The 22,781-nt window shown below is 62.7% G+C and overlaps 3 non-coding genes across 3 annotated transcripts; all 3 read left to right on the top strand.

Annotated features, from left to right (window-relative positions):
- The first annotated feature begins 4,464 nt into the window (after positions 1 to 4,464).
- On the top strand, positions 4,465 to 4,583 carry LOC131871489 (5S ribosomal RNA). The gene has a single exon (XR_009369706.1). It is a non-coding gene; the product is annotated as a 5S ribosomal RNA (ribosomal RNA).
- Positions 4,584 to 14,739: 10,156 nt separating this feature from the next.
- Positions 14,740 to 14,858, top strand: LOC131871488 (5S ribosomal RNA). Its single transcript, XR_009369705.1, has one exon. It is a non-coding gene; the product is annotated as a 5S ribosomal RNA (ribosomal RNA).
- A 7,804-nt stretch (positions 14,859 to 22,662) lies between these two features.
- Positions 22,663 to 22,781, top strand: LOC131871503 (5S ribosomal RNA). The gene has a single exon (XR_009369720.1). It is a non-coding gene; the product is annotated as a 5S ribosomal RNA (ribosomal RNA).

The raw sequence follows: 22,781 nt of genomic DNA, 5'->3' as shown, positions 1-22,781 counted from the left end.
CACCCGGGGCAAACCGGGCTCCGACTTCGTGCAGGCCGCACCTTGGAGCACACTTCGGAGCGCTCCTTGGTGCGCACCATGGTGCCCACCAGGGCGCGCAACCCAGCCAAGGTCTGCACACTAAGGTGCCCACCCCGGCGAAGGTGCACGCGAGGTGCGCACCCGGGGCAAACCGGGCTCCGACTTCGTGCACGCCATGGTGCCCACCGCGGCGAAGGTGCACGCGAGGTGCGCACCCGGGGCAAACCGGGCTCCGACTTCGTGCACGCCGCACCTTGGAGCACACTTCGGAGCGCTCCTTGGTGCGCACCATGGTGCCCACCAGGGCGCGCAACCCAGCCAAGGTGTGCGCACCAAGGTGCACGCGAGGTGCGCACCCGGGGCAAACCGGGGTCCGACTTCGTGCACGCCGCACCTTGGAGCACACATCGGAGCGCTCCCAGGTTCGCACCAGCGTTGCGCACCTTTGATGCGCTGCCTTCACTAATTTCCAGAAAAGGCAAAAAAAAACGATATTTTAAAATTTCCGTTCTGAAAGATAGTGAAAAAAACGGAACGCGGGTGCCATCTTGAGCCCTTCCTGGTGCGCAGCCCAGGCAAGTTGTGCGCACCAAGGTGCCCACCCTGGCGGAGGTGCGCGCCCGGGGCAAACCGGGCTCCGACTTCGTGCACTGCATGGTGCCCACCAAGGCGCGCAACCCAGCCAAGGTGCCCACCGCAGCGAAGGTGCACGCGAGGTGCACACCCGGGGCAAACCGGGCTCCGACTTCGTGCACGCCGCACCTTGGAGCACACTTCAGAGCGCTCCTTGGTGCGCACCAGGGCGCGCAACCCAGCCGAGGTGCCCACCCCGGCGAAGGTGCACGCGAGGTGCGCACCCGGGGCAAACCGGGCTCCGACTTCGTGCACGCCATGGTGCCCACCGCGGCGAAGGTGCGCACCCGGGGCAAACCGGGCTCCGACTTCGTGCACGCCGCACCTTGGAGCACACTTCGGAGCGCTCCTTGGTGCGCACCATGGTGCCCACCAGGCCGCGCAACCCAGCCAAGGTGTGCGCACCAAGGTGCACGCGAGGTGCGCACCCGGGGCAAACCGGGGTCCGACTTCGTGCACGCCGCACCTTGGAGCACACATCGGGGCGCTCCCGGGTTCGCACCGGCGTTGCGCACCGTGGTGGGCACCTCGGAGCACACCAAGGTGGGCAGCGAGGTGCGCACCTTTGATGCGATGCCTTCACTAATTTCCATAAAAGGCAAAAAAAAAACGAGATTTTAAAATTTCCGTTTTGAAAGATAGTGAGAAAAAGGGAATGCTGGTGCCATCTTGAGCCCGCCCTGGTGCGCAGCCCAGCCAAGGTTTGCGCACCAAGGTGCCCACCCTGGCGAAGGTGCGCGCCCGGGCAATTAACCCAACTTCCAACTTCGCGCGCGCCAGGGTGGGAGCGCACCCAACAACCGGGCCTGGGAAGAGCCAATGCGAGAAACCCCACCAAACTCTCTGACAAAAAAAGAGGGGGCGCTCCAGTAACCCCGCTTCGGAGCGCACCCTGGGCAAACCCAGCCAAGGTGCCCACCCCGGCCAAGGTGCAGGCGAGGTGCGCACCCGGGGCAAACCGGGCTCCGACAACGTGCACGCCGCACCTTGGAGCACACTTCGTAGCGCTCCCGGGTGCGCACCTCAGAGCACACCAAGGTGGGCAGCGAGGTGCGCACCTTTGATGCGCTGCCTTCACTAATTTCCAGAAAAGGCAAAAAAAAAAGGAGATTTTAAAATTTCCGTTTTGAAAGATAGTGAAAAAAACGGAACGCGCGTGCCATCTTGAGCCCGCCCTGGTGCGCAGCCCAGGTAAGGTGCCACCCTGGCAAAGGTGCGCACCCGGGCAATTAACCCTACTTCCGACTTCGTGCGCGCCAGGGTGGCAACCGGGCCTCGGAAGAGCCAATGCGAGAAACCCCACCAAACGCTCCGACAAAAAAAGAGGCGGCGCTCCAATAACCCCGCTTCGGAGCGCAGCCGGGGCAAACCAAGCCAAGGTGCCCACCCCGACGAAGGTGCACGCGAGGTGCGCACCCGGGGCAAACCGGGCTCCGACAACGTGCACGCAGCACCTTGGAGCACACTTCGAAGCACTCCCGGGTGCCCACCGGCGTTGCGCACCGTGGTGGGCAGCGAGGTGCGCACCTTTGATGCGCTGCCTTCACTAATTTCCAGAAAAAGGCAAAAAAAAATGAGATTTTAAAATTTCCGTTTTGAAAGATAGTGAAAAAAAAGGAACGCGGGTGCCATCTTGAGCCCGCCCTGGTGCGCAGCCCAGGCAAGGCATGCGCACCAAGGTGCCCACCCGAGGTGCACACCCGGGGCAAACCGGGCTCCGACTTCGTGCAGGCCGCACCTTGGAGCACACTTCGGAGCGCTCCTTGGTGCGCACCATGGTGCCCACCAGGGCGCACCCGAGGCAAACCGGGCTCCGACTTCGTGCACGCCGCACCTTGGAGCACACATCGGAGCGCTCCCAGGTTCGCACCAGCGTTGCGCACCTTTGATGCGCTGCCTTCACTAATTTCCAGAAAAGGCAAAAAAAAACGATATTTTAAAATTTCCGTTCTGAAAGATAGTGAAAAAAACGGAACGCGGGTGCCATCTTGAGCCCTTCCTGATGCGCAGCCCAGGCAAGTTGTGCGCACCAAGGTGCCCACCCTGGCGGAGGTGCGCGCCCGGGGCAAACCGGGCTCCGACTTCGTGCACTGCATGGTGCCCACCAAGGCGCGCAACCCAGCCAAGGTGCCCACCGCAGCGAAGGTGCACGCGAGGTGCGCACCCGAGGTGCACACCCGGGGCAAACCGGGCTCCGACTTCGTGCACGCCGCACCTTGGAGCACACTTCAGAGCGCTCCTTGGTACGCACCAGGGCGCGCAACCCAGCCAAGGTGCTCACCCCGGCGAAGGTGCACGCGAGGTGCGCACCCGGGGCAAACCGGGCTCGGACTTCGTGCACGCCGCACCTTGGAGCACACATCGGAGCGCTCCCGGGTTCGCACCAGCATTGCGCACCTTTGATGCGCTGCCTTCACTAATTTCCAGAAAAGGCAAAAAAAAGAAAAAAATGAGATTTTAAAATTTCCGTTTTGAAAGATAGTGAAAAAAACGGAACGCGGGTGCCATCTTGAGCCCGCCCTGGTGTGCAGCCCAGGCAAGTTGTGCGCACCAAGGCACCCACCCTGGCCAAGGTGGGTCACGGGGTGGGTCCTAGGGTGGGTAACGGGGTGGGTACTAAGGTGCGTGCCAAGGTGGGTCATAGGGTGGGTGCCAAGGTGGGCACCAGGGTGGGTGTGCACCAACCCTAGCCAGGGTAGGTCACGGGGTGGTTGTCGGGGTGGGCGTCAAGGAGCCAAGGTGGGTGGCAAGTAGCCAAGTTGCGTGCCAAGGTGGGTGTCGGGGTGGGTGCCAAGGATCCAAGGTGGGTGCCAAGGAACCAAGGTGGGTGTCTGGGTGGGTGCCGAGGTGGGAGCCAGGGTGGGTCCCAAGGTGAGTGCAAAGGTGGGTGCCAGGGTCAAGGTGAGTGCCAATGTGGGTTCCAAGGTGCCAGGGTCAGGGTGAGTGCCAATGTGGGTTCAAAGGTGCTAAGTTGGGTGCGAGGTTGGGTGCGAGGGTGGGTGGGTGCCAAGGTGTGCTAGGTGGAAGCCCGGGTGGGTCGGCATCCCATGGGTGTCGAGTTGGGTGCCTGATGGGTGCTTCTTGTCAAGTTTTAGTCGTCGGGACTCATTTCGAGCCTTAGAGGTCGTTTCTTGTCCGGTTGCCCTGTCTTCGACCTGGGAACCCAATTTTGGTCCTCGGGTCCCATTTTTTTTTGTCTCGCATCCCACTTTTGGCCTGTGGCCTTTTCGGGGTCGATTCTCGTTTTGGGCATCAGAGCATGTTTCTTCTCCTAAAACCCAATATTTGTTTATTAAGTCTCGGAACACATTTTTGTTCTCGTGGACCCATCATGGGTCTTGGAACGCATTTGTGGTCCTTGGGTCCCATTTTGCATCCCGAAACTTGTGTTTTGGTGCTTGATCCCTATTTTGGGTGCCCACCTTGCACCAAGTGCGCACCCGGGGCAAACCGAGCGCCTTGGTGCACCGGGGCAAGATCGAGCGTGCACCCGAGGCGCCCCGAACATGCACCAAGGTGCACTCGGCCCACATGTGAGCGCAGGTCGTTGCGCCCGAGGTGGTGTGTGGGCACCGCGTTGCAGACGGGACACTGCACGCACACGACGCCCCCTCCAGGTGCACGCACGTAGGCCGGGCCGGGTGCACACCCGACGCCCTAGCAAGGTGCGCGCACCCGGGCAGGGCTCACACTTGGCGAACGGGGCGCACTTCGCGAGGGAGGGTGTGCACCTCGACGGGGGTGGGTGGCCGGGGTGGATTCGCACGTGGGTCGCGGTTTGCTAAGTACACACTGCGACAAGCTCATAACGGGTGCGATCATACCAGCGTTAGTGCACCGGATCCCATCAGAACTCCGCAGTTAAGCGCGCTTGGGCCGGAGTAGTACTGGGATGGGTGACCTCCCGGGAAGTCCCGGTGTTGCACCCTTTTTTAGTTTTTCGCCGGGCGTCGCAATGCTATTTGAATAAACCTTTTGCCCGTTTGCGTTCTCGTCGGGGCCGGGCCGGGCCGGGGTGCGCTGCCCGCACTACCGCGCGCGCGGGGGCGACACCGAGCGCGCACCCGAGGCGCCCCGAGCACACAGGCCACGGTGCAACCCGGGCGTTGTGCGCGCACCCCGGTGCGCCCGAGGTGCTGCGCGCGCACCCAGGTGAAATCGGTGTGCACCTCGGCCAGTGCGCGCTCGGTCGAGTCGCGCACGTTGGCCAAGGTGCACGGTGATGTTTCTTACTCTAAGGTTCCGCACCAGACGCCCGGGACAGGTGAGCGAAGCTGGGCGGGGCCGGGTGCGCGGCCGGGGCAGGTGCACGCAGCTGGAGAGAGCTTTGGAGCACACTTCGGAGCGCACCAATGATGCGCTCCATTCAAAAGTTTCCTGAAAAGGCAAAAAAAGTTGAGATTATAGAATTTCCCACTTGAGAGATTGTAAAAAAAAAAAATTTAAAATGAAGGAAACGCGGGTGCCAAGGTGTGCGCAGCCCAGCCAAGGTGTGCGCACCAAGGCGCCCACCCTGGCGAAGGTGCACGCAAGGTGCGCACCCGAGGCAAACCGGACAATTAACCCAACTTTCGACTTCGCGCGCACCTTGGAGCGCACTTCGGAGCGCTCCTTGGTGCGCACCAATCTTGGGCACCTCGGAGTGCACCATGGCGCCCACCAAGGTGCGCACCCGGGGCAAACCGAGCTCCGACTTCGTGCGCACCTTGGAGCGCACGAAAGGTGCGCACCATGGCGCCCACCAAGGTGCGCAGCCCAGCCAAGGCGTGCGCATCAAGGTGCGCACCCTGGCGAAGGTGCGCACCCGGGGCAAACCGAGCTCCGACTTCGTGCGCACCTTGGAGCGCACAAAAGGTGCGCAACCCAGCCAAGGTGTGCGCACCCCGGTCAAACCGAGCTCCGAATCGTGCGCACCAGAGGTGCACGCCATCGTGCGCACCTTGGAGCACACTTCGGAGCCCTCCTTGGTGCGCGCCGATGTTGCGCACCTCGGAGCGCACCCGGGGAAAACAATGCAATTAACCCGACTTTCGACTTCGTGGGCACCTCGGAGCGCTCTCGGGTTCGCACCTCGGAGCACACCGAGGTGCGCACCTTTGATGCGCTGCCTTCACCAATTTCCAGAAAAGGCAAGAAAACATTGAGAAGGTGTGCGCACCGAGGTGCCCACCCTGGCGAAGGTGCACGCGAGGTGCGCACCCGGGGCAAACCGGGCTCCGACTTCGTGCACGCCGCACCTTGGAGCACACTTCGGAGCGCTCCTTGGTGCGCACCAGGGCGCGCAACCCAGCCGAGGTGCCCACCCCGGCGAAGGTGCACGCGAGGTGCGCACCCGGGGCAAACCGGGCTCCGACTTCGTGCACGCCATGGTGCCCACCGCGGCGAAGGTGCACGCGAGGTGCGCACCCGGGGCAAACCGGGCTCCGACTTCGTGCACGCCGCACCTTGGAGCACACTTCGGAGCGCTCCTTGGTGCGCACCATGGTGCCCACCAGGGCGCGCAACCCCGCCGAAGGTGCACGCGAGGTGCGCACCCGGGGCAAACCGGGCTCCGACTTCGTGCACGCCGCACCTTGGAGCACACTTCGGAGCGCTCCTTGGTGCGCACCATGGTGCCCACCAGGGCGCGCAACCCCGCCGAAGGTGCACGCGAGGTGCGCACCCGGGGCAAACCGGGCTCCGACTTCGTGCACGCCATGGTGCGCACCGCGGCGAAGGTGCGCACCCGGGGCAAACCGGGCTCCGACTTCGTGCACGCCGCACCTTGGAGCACACTTCGGAGCGCTCCTTGGTGCGCACCAGGGCGCGCAACCCAGCCGAGGTGCCCACCCCGGCGAAGGTGCACGCGAGGTGCGTACCCGGGGCAAACCGGGCTCCGACTTCGTGCACGCCGCACCTTGGAGCACACTTCGGAGCGCTCCTTGGTGCGCACCATGGTGCCCACCAGGCCGCGCAACCCAGCCAAGGTGTGCGCACCAAGGTGCACGCGAGGTGCGCACCCGGGGCAAACCGGGGTCCGACTTCGTGCACGCCGCACCTTGGAGCACACATCGGGGCGCTCCCGGGTTCGCACCGGCGTTGCGCACCGTGGTGGGCACCTCGGAGCACACCAAGGTGGGCAGCGAGGTGCGCACCTTTGATGCGATGCCTTCACTAATTTCCATAAAAGGCAAAAAAAAAACGAGATTTTAAAATTTCCGTTTTGAAAGATAGTGAGAAAAAGGGAATGCTGGTGCCATCTTGAGCCCGCCCTGGTGCGCAGCCCAGCCAAGGTGTGCGCACCAAGGTGCCCACCCTGGCGAAGGTGCGCGCCCGGGCAATTAACCCAACTTCCAACTTCGCGCGCGCCAGGGTGGGAGCGCACCCAACAACCGGGCCTGGGAAGAGCCAATGCGAGAAACCCCACCAAACGCTCTGACAAAAAAAGAGGGGGCGCTCCAGTAACCCCGCTTCGGAGCGCACCCTGGGCAAACCCAGCCAAGGTGCCCACCCCGGCCAAGGTGCAGGCGAGGTGCGCACCCGGGGCAAACCGGGCTCCGACAACGTGCACGCCGCACCTTGGAGCACACTTCGTAGCGCTCCCGGGTGCGCACCTCAGAGCACACCAAGGTGGGCAGCGAGGTGCGCACCTTTGATGCGCTGCCTTCACTAATTTCCAGAAAAGGCAAAAAAAAAAGGAGATTTTAAAATTTCCGTTTTGAAAGATAGTGAAAAAAACGGAACGCGCGTGCCATCTTGAGCCCGCCCTGGTGCGCAGCCCAGGTAAGGTGCCCACCCTGGCAAAGGTGCGCACCCGGGCAATTAACCCTACTTCCGACTTCGTGCGCGCCAGGGTGGCAACCGGGCCTCGGAAGAGCCAATGCGAGAAACCCCACCAAACGCTCCGACAAAAAAAGAGGCGGCGCTCCAATAACCCCGCTTCGGAGCGCAGCCGGGGCAAACCCAGCCAAGGTGCCCACCCCGACGAAGGTGCACGCGAGGTGCGCACCCGGGGCAAACCGGGCTCCGACAACGTGCACGCAGCACCTTGGAGCACACTTCGAAGCACTCCCGGGTGCCCACCGGCGTTGCGCACCGTGGTGGGCAGCGAGGTGCGCACCTTTGATGCGCTGCCTTCACTAATTTCCAGAAAAAGGCAAAAAAAAATGAGATTTTAAAATTTCCGTTTTGAAAGATAGTGAAAAAAAAGGAACGCGGGTGCCATCTTGAGCCCGCCCTGGTGCGCAGCCCAGGCAAGGCATGCGCACCAAGGTGCCCACCCGAGGTGCACACCCGGGGCAAACCGGGCTCCGACTTCGTGCAGGCCGCACCTTGGAGCACACTTCGGAGCGCTCCTTGGTGCGCACCATGGTGCCCACCAGGGCGCGCAACCCAGCCAAGGTCTGCACACTAAGGTGCCCACCCCGGCGAAGGTGCACACGAGGTGCGCACCCGGGGCAAACCGGGCTCCGACTTCGTGCACGCCATGGTGCCCACCGCGGCGAAGGTGCACGCGAGGTGCGCACCCGGGGCAAACCGGGCTCCGACTTCGTGCACGCCGCACCTTGGAGCACACTTCGGAGCGCTCCTTGGTGCGCACCATGGTGCCCACCAGGGCGCGCAACCCAGCCAAGGTGTGCGCACCAAGGTGCACGCGAGGTGCGCACCCGGGGCAAACCGGGGTCCGACTTCGTGCACGCCGCACCTTGGAGCACACATCGGAGCGCTCCCAGGTTCGCACCAGCGTTGCGCACCTTTGATGCGCTGCCTTCACTAATTTCCAGAAAAGGCAAAAAAAAACGATATTTTAAAATTTCCGTTCTGAAAGATAGTGAAAAAAACGGAACGCGGGTGCCATCTTGAGCCCTTCCTGGTGCGCAGCCCAGGCAAGTTGTGCGCACCAAGGTGCCCACCCTGGCGGAGGTGCGCGCCCGGGGCAAACCGGGCTCCGACTTCGTGCACTGCATGGTGCCCACCAAGGCGCGCAACCCAGCCAAGGTGCCCACCGCAGCGAAGGTGCACGCGAGGTGCACACCCGGGGCAAACCGGGCTCCGACTTCGTGCACGCCGCACCTTGGAGCACACTTCAGAGCGCTCCTTGGTGCGCACCAGGGCGCGCAACCCAGCCGAGGTGCCCACCCCGGCGAAGGTGCACGCGAGGTGCGCACCCGGGGCAAACCGGGCTCCGACTTCGTGCACGCCATGGTGCCCACCGCGGCGAAGGTGCGCACCCGGGGCAAACCGGGCTCCGACTTCGTGCACGCCGCACCTTGGAGCACACTTCGGAGCGCTCCTTGGTGCGCACCATGGTGCCCACCAGGCCGCGCAACCCAGCCAAGGTGTGCGCACCAAGGTGCACGCGAGGTGCGCACCCGGGGCAAACCGGGGTCCGACTTCGTGCACGCCGCACCTTGGAGCACACATCGGGGCGCTCCCGGGTTCGCACCGGCGTTGCGCACCGTGGTGGGCACCTCGGAGCACACCAAGGTGGGCAGCGAGGTGCGCACCTTTGATGCGATGCCTTCACTAATTTCCATAAAAGGCAAAAAAAAAACGAGATTTTAAAATTTCCGTTTTGAAAGATAGTGAGAAAAAGGGAATGCTGGTGCCATCTTGAGCCCGCCCTGGTGCGCAGCCCAGCCAAGGTGTGCGCACCAAGGTGCCCACCCTGGCGAAGGTGCGCGCCCGGGCAATTAACCCAACTTCCAACTTCGCGCGCGCCAGGGTGGGAGCGCACCCAACAACCGGGCCTGGGAAGAGCCAATGCGAGAAACCCCACCAAACGCTCTGACAAAAAAAGAGGGGGCGCTCCAGTAACCCCGCTTCGGAGCGCACCCTGGGCAAACCCAGCCAAGGTGCCCACCCCGGCCAAGGTGCAGGCGAGGTGCGCACCCGGGGCAAACCGGGCTCCGACAACGTGCACGCCGCACCTTGGAGCACACTTCGTAGCGCTCCCGGGTGCGCACCTCAGAGCACACCAAGGTGGGCAGCGAGGTGCGCACCTTTGATGCGCTGCCTTCACTAATTTCCAGAAAAGGCAAAAAAAAAAGGAGATTTTAAAATTTCCGTTTTGAAAGATAGTGAAAAAAACGGAACGCGCGTGCCATCTTGAGCCCGCCCTGGTGCGCAGCCCAGGTAAGGTGCCCACCCTGGCAAAGGTGCGCACCCGGGCAATTAACCCTACTTCCGACTTCGTGCGCGCCAGGGTGGCAACCGGGCCTCGGAAGAGCCAATGCGAGAAACCCCACCAAACGCTCCGACAAAAAAAGAGGCGGCGCTCCAATAACCCCGCTTCGGAGCGCAGCCGGGGCAAACCCAGCCAAGGTGCCCACCCCGACGAAGGTGCACGCGAGGTGCGCACCCGGGGCAAACCGGGCTCCGACAACGTGCACGCAGCACCTTGGAGCACACTTCGAAGCACTCCCGGGTGCCCACCGGCGTTGCGCACCGTGGTGGGCAGCGAGGTGCGCACCTTTGATGCGCTGCCTTCACTAATTTCCAGAAAAAGGCAAAAAAAAATGAGATTTTAAAATTTCCGTTTTGAAAGATAGTGAAAAAAAAGGAACGCGGGTGCCATCTTGAGCCCGCCCTGGTGCGCAGCCCAGGCAAGGCATGCGCACCAAGGTGCCCACCCGAGGTGCACACCCGGGGCAAACCGGGCTCCGACTTCGTGCAGGCCGCACCTTGGAGCACACTTCGGAGCGCTCCTTGGTGCGCACCATGGTGCCCACCAGGGCGCGCAACCCAGCCAAGGTCTGCACACTAAGGTGCCCACCCCGGCGAAGGTGCACGCGAGGTGCGCACCCGGGGCAAACCGGGCTCCGACTTCGTGCACGCCATGGTGCCCACCGCGGCGAAGGTGCACGCGAGGTGCGCACCCGGGGCAAACCGGGCTCCGACTTCGTGCACGCCGCACCTTGGAGCACACTTCGGAGCGCTCCTTGGTGCGCACCATGGTGCCCACCAGGGCGCGCAACCCAGCCAAGGTGTGCGCACCAAGGTGCACGCGAGGTGCGCACCCGGGGCAAACCGGGGTCCGACTTCGTGCACGCCGCACCTTGGAGCACACATCGGAGCGCTCCCAGGTTCGCACCAGCGTTGCGCACCTTTGATGCGCTGCCTTCACTAATTTCCAGAAAAGGCAAAAAAAAACGATATTTTAAAATTTCCGTTCTGAAAGATAGTGAAAAAAACGGAACGCGGGTGCCATCTTGAGCCCTTCCTGGTGCGCAGCCCAGGCAAGTTGTGCGCACCAAGGTGCCCACCCTGGCGGAGGTGCGCGCCCGGGGCAAACCGGGCTCCGACTTCGTGCACTGCATGGTGCCCACCAAGGCGCGCAACCCAGCCAAGGTGCCCACCGCAGCGAAGGTGCACGCGAGGTGCACACCCGGGGCAAACCGGGCTCCGACTTCGTGCACGCCGCACCTTGGAGCACACTTCAGAGCGCTCCTTGGTGCGCACCAGGGCGCGCAACCCAGCCGAGGTGCCCACCCCGGCGAAGGTGCACGCGAGGTGCGCACCCGGGGCAAACCGGGCTCCGACTTCGTGCACGCCATGGTGCCCACCGCGGCGAAGGTGCGCACCCGGGGCAAACCGGGCTCCGACTTCGTGCACGCCGCACCTTGGAGCACACTTCGGAGCGCTCCTTGGTGCGCACCATGGTGCCCACCAGGCCGCGCAACCCAGCCAAGGTGTGCGCACCAAGGTGCACGCGAGGTGCGCACCCGGGGCAAACCGGGGTCCGACTTCGTGCACGCCGCACCTTGGAGCACACATCGGGGCGCTCCCGGGTTCGCACCGGCGTTGCGCACCGTGGTGGGCACCTCGGAGCACACCAAGGTGGGCAGCGAGGTGCGCACCTTTGATGCGATGCCTTCACTAATTTCCATAAAAGGCAAAAAAAAAACGAGATTTTAAAATTTCCGTTTTGAAAGATAGTGAGAAAAAGGGAATGCTGGTGCCATCTTGAGCCCGCCCTGGTGCGCAGCCCAGCCAAGGTTTGCGCACCAAGGTGCCCACCCTGGCGAAGGTGCGCGCCCGGGCAATTAACCCAACTTCCAACTTCGCGCGCGCCAGGGTGGGAGCGCACCCAACAACCGGGCCTGGGAAGAGCCAATGCGAGAAACCCCACCAAACTCTCTGACAAAAAAAGAGGGGGCGCTCCAGTAACCCCGCTTCGGAGCGCACCCTGGGCAAACCCAGCCAAGGTGCCCACCCCGGCCAAGGTGCAGGCGAGGTGCGCACCCGGGGCAAACCGGGCTCCGACAACGTGCACGCCGCACCTTGGAGCACACTTCGTAGCGCTCCCGGGTGCGCACCTCAGAGCACACCAAGGTGGGCAGCGAGGTGCGCACCTTTGATGCGCTGCCTTCACTAATTTCCAGAAAAGGCAAAAAAAAAAGGAGATTTTAAAATTTCCGTTTTGAAAGATAGTGAAAAAAACGGAACGCGCGTGCCATCTTGAGCCCGCCCTGGTGCGCAGCCCAGGTAAGGTGCCACCCTGGCAAAGGTGCGCACCCGGGCAATTAACCCTACTTCCGACTTCGTGCGCGCCAGGGTGGCAACCGGGCCTCGGAAGAGCCAATGCGAGAAACCCCACCAAACGCTCCGACAAAAAAAGAGGCGGCGCTCCAATAACCCCGCTTCGGAGCGCAGCCGGGGCAAACCAAGCCAAGGTGCCCACCCCGACGAAGGTGCACGCGAGGTGCGCACCCGGGGCAAACCGGGCTCCGACAACGTGCACGCAGCACCTTGGAGCACACTTCGAAGCACTCCCGGGTGCCCACCGGCGTTGCGCACCGTGGTGGGCAGCGAGGTGCGCACCTTTGATGCGCTGCCTTCACTAATTTCCAGAAAAAGGCAAAAAAAAATGAGATTTTAAAATTTCCGTTTTGAAAGATAGTGAAAAAAAAGGAACGCGGGTGCCATCTTGAGCCCGCCCTGGTGCGCAGCCCAGGCAAGGCATGCGCACCAAGGTGCCCACCCGAGGTGCACACCCGGGGCAAACCGGGCTCCGACTTCGTGCAGGCCGCACCTTGGAGCACACTTCGGAGCGCTCCTTGGTGCGCACCATGGTGCCCACCAGGGCGCACCCGAGGCAAACCGGGCTCCGACTTCGTGCACGCCGCACCTTGGAGCACACATCGGAGCGCTCCCAGGTTCGCACCAGCGTTGCGCACCTTTGATGCGCTGCCTTCACTAATTTCCAGAAAAGGCAAAAAAAAACGATATTTTAAAATTTCCGTTCTGAAAGATAGTGAAAAAAACGGAACGCGGGTGCCATCTTGAGCCCTTCCTGATGCGCAGCCCAGGCAAGTTGTGCGCACCAAGGTGCCCACCCTGGCGGAGGTGCGCGCCCGGGGCAAACCGGGCTCCGACTTCGTGCACTGCATGGTGCCCACCAAGGCGCGCAACCCAGCCAAGGTGCCCACCGCAGCGAAGGTGCACGCGAGGTGCGCACCCGAGGTGCACACCCGGGGCAAACCGGGCTCCGACTTCGTGCACGCCGCACCTTGGAGCACACTTCAGAGCGCTCCTTGGTACGCACCAGGGCGCGCAACCCAGCCAAGGTGCTCACCCCGGCGAAGGTGCACGCGAGGTGCGCACCCGGGGCAAACCGGGCTCGGACTTCGTGCACGCCGCACCTTGGAGCACACATCGGAGCGCTCCCGGGTTCGCACCAGCATTGCGCACCTTTGATGCGCTGCCTTCACTAATTTCCAGAAAAGGCAAAAAAAAGAAAAAAATGAGATTTTAAAATTTCCGTTTTGAAAGATAGTGAAAAAAACGGAACGCGGGTGCCATCTTGAGCCCGCCCTGGTGTGCAGCCCAGGCAAGTTGTGCGCACCAAGGCACCCACCCTGGCCAAGGTGGGTCACGGGGTGGGTCCTAGGGTGGGTAACGGGGTGGGTACTAAGGTGCGTGCCAAGGTGGGTCATAGGGTGGGTGCCAAGGTGGGCACCAGGGTGGGTGTGCACCAACCCTAGCCAGGGTAGGTCACGGGGTGGTTGTCGGGGTGGGCGTCAAGGAGCCAAGGTGGGTGGCAAGTAGCCAAGTTGCGTGCCAAGGTGGGTGTCGGGGTGGGTGCCAAGGATCCAAGGTGGGTGCCAAGGAACCAAGGTGGGTGTCTGGGTGGGTGCCGAGGTGGGAGCCAGGGTGGGTCCCAAGGTGAGTGCAAAGGTGGGTGCCAGGGTCAAGGTGAGTGCCAATGTGGGTTCCAAGGTGCCAGGGTCAGGGTGAGTGCCAATGTGGGTTCAAAGGTGCTAAGTTGGGTGCGAGGTTGGGTGCGAGGGTGGGTGGGTGCCAAGGTGTGCTAGGTGGAAGCCCGGGTGGGTCGGCATCCCATGGGTGTCGAGTTGGGTGCCTGATGGGTGCTTCTTGTCAAGTTTTAGTCGTCGGGACTCATTTCGAGCCTTAGAGGTCGTTTCTTGTCCGGTTGCCCTGTCTTCGACCTGGGAACCCAATTTTGGTCCTCGGGTCCCATTTTTTTTTGTCTCGCATCCCACTTTTGGCCTGTGGCCTTTTCGGGGTCGATTCTCGTTTTGGGCATCAGAGCATGTTTCTTCTCCTAAAACCCAATATTTGTTTATTAAGTCTCGGAACACATTTTTGTTCTCGTGGACCCATCATGGGTCTTGGAACGCATTTGTGGTCCTTGGGTCCCATTTTGCATCCCGAAACTTGTGTTTTGGTGCTTGATCCCTATTTTGGGTGCCCACCTTGCACCAAGTGCGCACCCGGGGCAAACCGAGCGCCTTGGTGCACCGGGGCAAGATCGAGCGTGCACCCGAGGCGCCCCGAACATGCACCAAGGTGCACTCGGCCCACATGTGAGCGCAGGTCGTTGCGCCCGAGGTGGTGTGTGGGCACCGCGTTGCAGACGGGACACTGCACGCACACGACGCCCCCTCCAGGTGCACGCACGTAGGCCGGGCCGGGTGCACACCCGACGCCCTAGCAAGGTGCGCGCACCCGGGCAGGGCTCACACTTGGCGAACGGGGCGCACTTCGCGAGGGAGGGTGTGCACCTCGACGGGGGTGGGTGGCCGGGGTGGATTCGCACGTGGGTCGCGGTTTGCTAAGTACACACTGCGACAAGCTCATAACGGGTGCGATCATACCAGCGTTAGTGCACCGGATCCCATCAGAACTCCGCAGTTAAGCGCGCTTGGGCCGGAGTAGTACTGGGATGGGTGACCTCCCGGGAAGTCCCGGTGTTGCACCCTTTTTTAGTTTTTCGCCGGGCGTCGCAATGCTATTTGAATAAACCTTTTGCCCGTTTGCGTTCTCGTCGGGGCCGGGCCGGGCCGGGGTGCGCTGCCCGCACTACCGCGCGCGCGGGGGCGACACCGAGCGCGCACCCGAGGCGCCCCGAGCACACAGGCCACGGTGCAACCCGGGCGTTGTGCGCGCACCCCGGTGCGCCCGAGGTGCTGCGCGCGCACCCAGGTGAAATCGGTGTGCACCTCGGCCAGTGCGCGCTCGGTCGAGTCGCGCACGTTGGCCAAGGTGCACGGTGATGTTTCTTACTCTAAGGTTCCGCACCAGACGCCCGGGACAGGTGAGCGAAGCTGGGCGGGGCCGGGTGCGCGGCCGGGGCAGGTGCACGCAGCTGGAGAGAGCTTTGGAGCACACTTCGGAGCGCACCAATGATGCGCTCCATTCAAAAGTTTCCTGAAAAGGCAAAAAAAGTTGAGATTATAGAATTTCCCACTTGAGAGATTGTAAAAAAAAAAAATTTAAAATGAAGGAAACGCGGGTGCCAAGGTGTGCGCAGCCCAGCCAAGGTGTGCGCACCAAGGCGCCCACCCTGGCGAAGGTGCACGCAAGGTGCGCACCCGAGGCAAACCGGACAATTAACCCAACTTTCGACTTCGCGCGCACCTTGGAGCGCACTTCGGAGCGCTCCTTGGTGCGCACCAATCTTGGGCACCTCGGAGTGCACCATGGCGCCCACCAAGGTGCGCACCCGGGGCAAACCGAGCTCCGACTTCGTGCGCACCTTGGAGCGCACGAAAGGTGCGCACCATGGCGCCCACCAAGGTGCGCAGCCCAGCCAAGGCGTGCGCATCAAGGTGCGCACCCTGGCGAAGGTGCGCACCCGGGGCAAACCGAGCTCCGACTTCGTGCGCACCTTGGAGCGCACAAAAGGTGCGCAACCCAGCCAAGGTGTGCGCACCCCGGTCAAACCGAGCTCCGAATCGTGCGCACCAGAGGTGCACGCCATCGTGCGCACCTTGGAGCACACTTCGGAGCCCTCCTTGGTGCGCGCCGATGTTGCGCACCTCGGAGCGCACCCGGGGAAAACAATGCAATTAACCCGACTTTCGACTTCGTGGGCACCTCGGAGCGCTCTCGGGTTCGCACCTCGGAGCACACCGAGGTGCGCACCTTTGATGCGCTGCCTTCACCAATTTCCAGAAAAGGCAAGAAAACATTGAGAAGGTGTGCGCACCGAGGTGCCCACCCTGGCGAAGGTGCACGCGAGGTGCGCACCCGGGGCAAACCGGGCTCCGACTTCGTGCACGCCGCACCTTGGAGCACACTTCGGAGCGCTCCTTGGTGCGCACCAGGGCGCGCAACCCAGCCGAGGTGCCCACCCCGGCGAAGGTGCACGCGAGGTGCGCACCCGGGGCAAACCGGGCTCCGACTTCGTGCACGCCATGGTGCCCACCGCGGCGAAGGTGCACGCGAGGTGCGCACCCGGGGCAAACCGGGCTCCGACTTCGTGCACGCCGCACCTTGGAGCACACTTCGGAGCGCTCCTTGGTGCGCACCATGGTGCCCACCAGGGCGCGCAACCCCGCCGAAGGTGCACGCGAGGTGCGCACCCGGGGCAAACCGGGCTCCGACTTCGTGCACGCCGCACCTTGGAGCACACTTCGGAGCGCTCCTTGGTGCGCACCATGGTGCCCACCAGGGCGCGCAACCCCGCCGAAGGTGCACGCGAGGTGCGCACCCGGGGCAAACCGGGCTCCGACTTCGTGCACGCCATGGTGCGCACCGCGGCGAAGGTGCGCACCCGGGGCAAACCGGGCTCCGACTTCGTGCACGCCGCACCTTGGAGCACACTTCGGAGCGCTCCTTGGTGCGCACCAGGGCGCGCAACCCAGCCGAGGTGCCCACCCCGGCGAAGGTGCACGCGAGGTGCGTACCCGGGGCAAACCGGGCTCCGACTTCGTGCACGCCGCACCTTGGAGCACACTTCGGAGCGCTCCTTGGTGCGCACCATGGTGCCCACCAGGCCGCGCAACCCAGCCAAGGTGTGCGCACCAAGGTGCACGCGAGGTGCGCACCCGGGGCAAACCGGGGTCCGACTTCGTGCACGCCGCACCTTGGAGCACACATCGGGGCGCTCCCGGGTTCGCACCGGCGTTGCGCACCGTGGTGGGCACCTCGGAGCACACCAAGGTGGGCAGCGAGGTGCGCACCTTTGATGCGATGCCTTCACTAATTTCCATAAAAGGCAAAAAAAAAACGAGATTTTAAAATTTCCGTTTTGAAAGATAGTGAGAAAAAGGGAATGCTGGTGCCATCTTGAGCCCGCCCTGGTGCGCAGCCCAGCCAAGGTGTGCGCACCAAGGTGCCCACCCTGGCGAAGGTGCGCGCCCGGGCAATTAACCCAACTTCCAACTTCGCGCGCGCCAGGGTGGGAGCGCACCCAACAACCGGGCCTGGGAAGAGCCAATGCGAGAAACCCCACCAAACGCTCTGACAAAAAAAGAGGGGGCGCTCCAGTAACCCCGCTTCGGAGCGCACCCTGGGCAAACCCAGCCAAGGTGCCCACCCCGGCCAAGGTGCAGGCGAGGTGCGCACCCGGGGCAAACCGGGCTCCGACAACGTGCACGCCGCACCTTGGAGCACACTTCGTAGCGCTCCCGGGTGCGCACCTCAGAGCACACCAAGGTGGGCAGCGAGGTGCGCACCTTTGATGCGCTGCCTTCACTAATTTCCAGAAAAGGCAAAAAAAAAAGGAGATTTTAAAATTTCCGTTTTGAAAGATAGTGAAAAAAACGGAACGCGCGTGCCATCTTGAGCCCGCCCTGGTGCGCAGCCCAGGTAAGGTGCCCACCCTGGCAAAGGTGCGCACCCGGGCAATTAACCCTACTTCCGACTTCGTGCGCGCCAGGGTGGCAACCGGGCCTCGGAAGAGCCAATGCGAGAAACCCCACCAAACGCTCCGACAAAAAAAGAGGCGGCGCTCCAATAACCCCGCTTCGGAGCGCAGCCGGGGCAAACCCAGCCAAGGTGCCCACCCCGACGAAGGTGCACGCGAGGTGCGCACCCGGGGCAAACCGGGCTCCGACAACGTGCACGCAGCACCTTGGAGCACACTTCGAAGCACTCCCGGGTGCCCACCGGCGTTGCGCACCGTGGTGGGCAGCGAGGTGCGCACCTTTGATGCGCTGCCTTCACTAATTTCCAGAAAAAGGCAAAAAAAAATGAGATTTTAAAATTTCCGTTTTGAAAGATAGTGAAAAAAAAGGAACGCGGGTGCCATCTTGAGCCCGCCCTGGTGCGCAGCCCAGGCAAGGCATGCGCACCAAGGTGCCCACCCGAGGTGCACACCCGGGGCAAACCGGGCTCCGACTTCGTGCAGGCCGCACCTTGGAGCACACTTCGGAGCGCTCCTTGGTGCGCACCATGGTGCCCACCAGGGCGCGCAACCCAGCCAAGGTCTGCACACTAAGGTGCCCACCCCGGCGAAGGTGCACGCGAGGTGCGCACCCGGGGCAAACCGGGCTCCGACTTCGTGCACGCCATGGTGCCCACCGCGGCGAAGGTGCACGCGAGGTGCGCACCCGGGGCAAACCGGGCTCCGACTTCGTGCACGCCGCACCTTGGAGCACACTTCGGAGCGCTCCTTGGTGCGCACCATGGTGCCCACCAGGGCGCGCAACCCAGCCAAGGTGTGCGCACCAAGGTGCACGCGAGGTGCGCACCCGGGGCAAACCGGGGTCCGACTTCGTGCACGCCGCACCTTGGAGCACACATCGGAGCGCTCCCAGGTTCGCACCAGCGTTGCGCACCTTTGATGCGCTGCCTTCACTAATTTCCAGAAAAGGCAAAAAAAAACGATATTTTAAAATTTCCGTTCTGAAAGATAGTGAAAAAAACGGAACGCGGGTGCCATCTTGAGCCCTTCCTGGTGCGCAGCCCAGGCAAGTTGTGCGCACCAAGGTGCCCACCCTGGCGGAGGTGCGCGCCCGGGGCAAACCGGGCTCCGACTTCGTGCACTGCATGGTGCCCACCAAGGCGCGCAACCCAGCCAAGGTGCCCACCGCAGCGAAGGTGCACGCGAGGTGCACACCCGGGGCAAACCGGGCTCCGACTTCGTGCACGCCGCACCTTGGAGCACACTTCAGAGCGCTCCTTGGTGCGCACCAGGGCGCGCAACCCAGCCGAGGTGCCCACCCCGGCGAAGGTGCACGCGAGGTGCGCACCCGGGGCAAACCGGGCTCCGACTTCGTGCACGCCATGGTGCCCACCGCGGCGAAGGTGCGCACCCGGGGCAAACCGGGCTCCGACTTCGTGCACGCCGCACCTTGGAGCACACTTCGGAGCGCTCCTTGGTGCGCACCATGGTGCCCACCAGGCCGCGCAACCCAGCCAAGGTGTGCGCACCAAGGTGCACGCGAGGTGCGCACCCGGGGCAAACCGGGGTCCGACTTCGTGCACGCCGCACCTTGGAGCACACATCGGGGCGCTCCCGGGTTCGCACCGGCGTTGCGCACCGTGGTGGGCACCTCGGAGCACACCAAGGTGGGCAGCGAGGTGCGCACCTTTGATGCGATGCCTTCACTAATTTCCATAAAAGGCAAAAAAAAAACGAGATTTTAAAATTTCCGTTTTGAAAGATAGTGAGAAAAAGGGAATGCTGGTGCCATCTTGAGCCCGCCCTGGTGCGCAGCCCAGCCAAGGTTTGCGCACCAAGGTGCCCACCCTGGCGAAGGTGCGCGCCCGGGCAATTAACCCAACTTCCAACTTCGCGCGCGCCAGGGTGGGAGCGCACCCAACAACCGGGCCTGGGAAGAGCCAATGCGAGAAACCCCACCAAACTCTCTGACAAAAAAAGAGGGGGCGCTCCAGTAACCCCGCTTCGGAGCGCACCCTGGGCAAACCCAGCCAAGGTGCCCACCCCGGCCAAGGTGCAGGCGAGGTGCGCACCCGGGGCAAACCGGGCTCCGACAACGTGCACGCCGCACCTTGGAGCACACTTCGTAGCGCTCCCGGGTGCGCACCTCAGAGCACACCAAGGTGGGCAGCGAGGTGCGCACCTTTGATGCGCTGCCTTCACTAATTTCCAGAAAAGGCAAAAAAAAAAGGAGATTTTAAAATTTCCGTTTTGAAAGATAGTGAAAAAAACGGAACGCGCGTGCCATCTTGAGCCCGCCCTGGTGCGCAGCCCAGGTAAGGTGCCACCCTGGCAAAGGTGCGCACCCGGGCAATTAACCCTACTTCCGACTTCGTGCGCGCCAGGGTGGCAACCGGGCCTCGGAAGAGCCAATGCGAGAAACCCCACCAAACGCTCCGACAAAAAAAGAGGCGGCGCTCCAATAACCCCGCTTCGGAGCGCAGCCGGGGCAAACCAAGCCAAGGTGCCCACCCCGACGAAGGTGCACGCGAGGTGCGCACCCGGGGCAAACCGGGCTCCGACAACGTGCACGCAGCACCTTGGAGCACACTTCGAAGCACTCCCGGGTGCCCACCGGCGTTGCGCACCGTGGTGGGCAGCGAGGTGCGCACCTTTGATGCGCTGCCTTCACTAATTTCCAGAAAAAGGCAAAAAAAAATGAGATTTTAAAATTTCCGTTTTGAAAGATAGTGAAAAAAAAGGAACGCGGGTGCCATCTTGAGCCCGCCCTGGTGCGCAGCCCAGGCAAGGCATGCGCACCAAGGTGCCCACCCGAGGTGCACACCCGGGGCAAACCGGGCTCCGACTTCGTGCAGGCCGCACCTTGGAGCACACTTCGGAGCGCTCCTTGGTGCGCACCATGGTGCCCACCAGGGCGCACCCGAGGCAAACCGGGCTCCGACTTCGTGCACGCCGCACCTTGGAGCACACATCGGAGCGCTCCCAGGTTCGCACCAGCGTTGCGCACCTTTGATGCGCTGCCTTCACTAATTTCCAGAAAAGGCAAAAAAAAACGATATTTTAAAATTTCCGTTCTGAAAGATAGTGAAAAAAACGGAACGCGGGTGCCATCTTGAGCCCTTCCTGATGCGCAGCCCAGGCAAGTTGTGCGCACCAAGGTGCCCACCCTGGCGGAGGTGCGCGCCCGGGGCAAACCGGGCTCCGACTTCGTGCACTGCATGGTGCCCACCAAGGCGCGCAACCCAGCCAAGGTGCCCACCGCAGCGAAGGTGCACGCGAGGTGCGCACCCGAGGTGCACACCCGGGGCAAACCGGGCTCCGACTTCGTGCACGCCGCACCTTGGAGCACACTTCAGAGCGCTCCTTGGTACGCACCAGGGCGCGCAACCCAGCCAAGGTGCTCACCCCGGCGAAGGTGCACGCGAGGTGCGCACCCGGGGCAAACCGGGCTCGGACTTCGTGCACGCCGCACCTTGGAGCACACATCGGAGCGCTCCCGGGTTCGCACCAGCATTGCGCACCTTTGATGCGCTGCCTTCACTAATTTCCAGAAAAGGCAAAAAAAAGAAAAAAATGAGATTTTAAAATTTCCGTTTTGAAAGATAGTGAAAAAAACGGAACGCGGGTGCCATCTTGAGCCCGCCCTGGTGTGCAGCCCAGGCAAGTTGTGCGCACCAAGGCACCCACCCTGGCCAAGGTGGGTCACGGGGTGGGTCCTAGGGTGGGTAACGGGGTGGGTACTAAGGTGCGTGCCAAGGTGGGTCATAGGGTGGGTGCCAAGGTGGGCACCAGGGTGGGTGTGCACCAACCCTAGCCAGGGTAGGTCACGGGGTGGTTGTCGGGGTGGGCGTCAAGGAGCCAAGGTGGGTGGCAAGTAGCCAAGTTGCGTGCCAAGGTGGGTGTCGGGGTGGGTGCCAAGGATCCAAGGTGGGTGCCAAGGAACCAAGGTGGGTGTCTGGGTGGGTGCCGAGGTGGGAGCCAGGGTGGGTCCCAAGGTGAGTGCAAAGGTGGGTGCCAGGGTCAAGGTGAGTGCCAATGTGGGTTCCAAGGTGCCAGGGTCAGGGTGAGTGCCAATGTGGGTTCAAAGGTGCTAAGTTGGGTGCGAGGTTGGGTGCGAGGGTGGGTGGGTGCCAAGGTGTGCTAGGTGGAAGCCCGGGTGGGTCGGCATCCCATGGGTGTCGAGTTGGGTGCCTGATGGGTGCTTCTTGTCAAGTTTTAGTCGTCGGGACTCATTTCGAGCCTTAGAGGTCGTTTCTTGTCCGGTTGCCCTGTCTTCGACCTGGGAACCCAATTTTGGTCCTCGGGTCCCATTTTTTTTTGTCTCGCATCCCACTTTTGGCCTGTGGCCTTTTCGGGGTCGATTCTCGTTTTGGGCATCAGAGCATGTTTCTTCTCCTAAAACCCAATATTTGTTTATTAAGTCTCGGAACACATTTTTGTTCTCGTGGACCCATCATGGGTCTTGGAACGCATTTGTGGTCCTTGGGTCCCATTTTGCATCCCGAAACTTGTGTTTTGGTGCTTGATCCCTATTTTGGGTGCCCACCTTGCACCAAGTGCGCACCCGGGGCAAACCGAGCGCCTTGGTGCACCGGGGCAAGATCGAGCGTGCACCCGAGGCGCCCCGAACATGCACCAAGGTGCACTCGGCCCACATGTGAGCGCAGGTCGTTGCGCCCGAGGTGGTGTGTGGGCACCGCGTTGCAGACGGGACACTGCACGCACACGACGCCCCCTCCAGGTGCACGCACGTAGGCCGGGCCGGGTGCACACCCGACGCCCTAGCAAGGTGCGCGCACCCGGGCAGGGCTCACACTTGGCGAACGGGGCGCACTTCGCGAGGGAGGGTGTGCACCTCGACGGGGGTGGGTGGCCGGGGTGGATTCGCACGTGGGTCGCGGTTTGCTAAGTACACACTGCGACAAGCTCATAACGGGTGCGATCATACCAGCGTTAGTGCACCGGATCCCATCAGAACTCCGCAGTTAAGCGCGCTTGGGCCGGAGTAGTACTGGGATGGGTGACCTCCCGGGAAGTCCCGGTGTTGCACCCT

The sequence above is a fragment of the Cryptomeria japonica genome, unplaced genomic scaffold (genome assembly GCF_030272615.1).
Source record: "Cryptomeria japonica unplaced genomic scaffold, Sugi_1.0 HiC_scaffold_414, whole genome shotgun sequence".
Taxonomy (NCBI): Eukaryota; Viridiplantae; Streptophyta; class Pinopsida; order Cupressales; family Cupressaceae; genus Cryptomeria; species Cryptomeria japonica.
The sequence above is the reverse complement of the archived record's forward strand: the minus strand, read 5'-3'. Positions and strand labels throughout refer to the sequence as shown.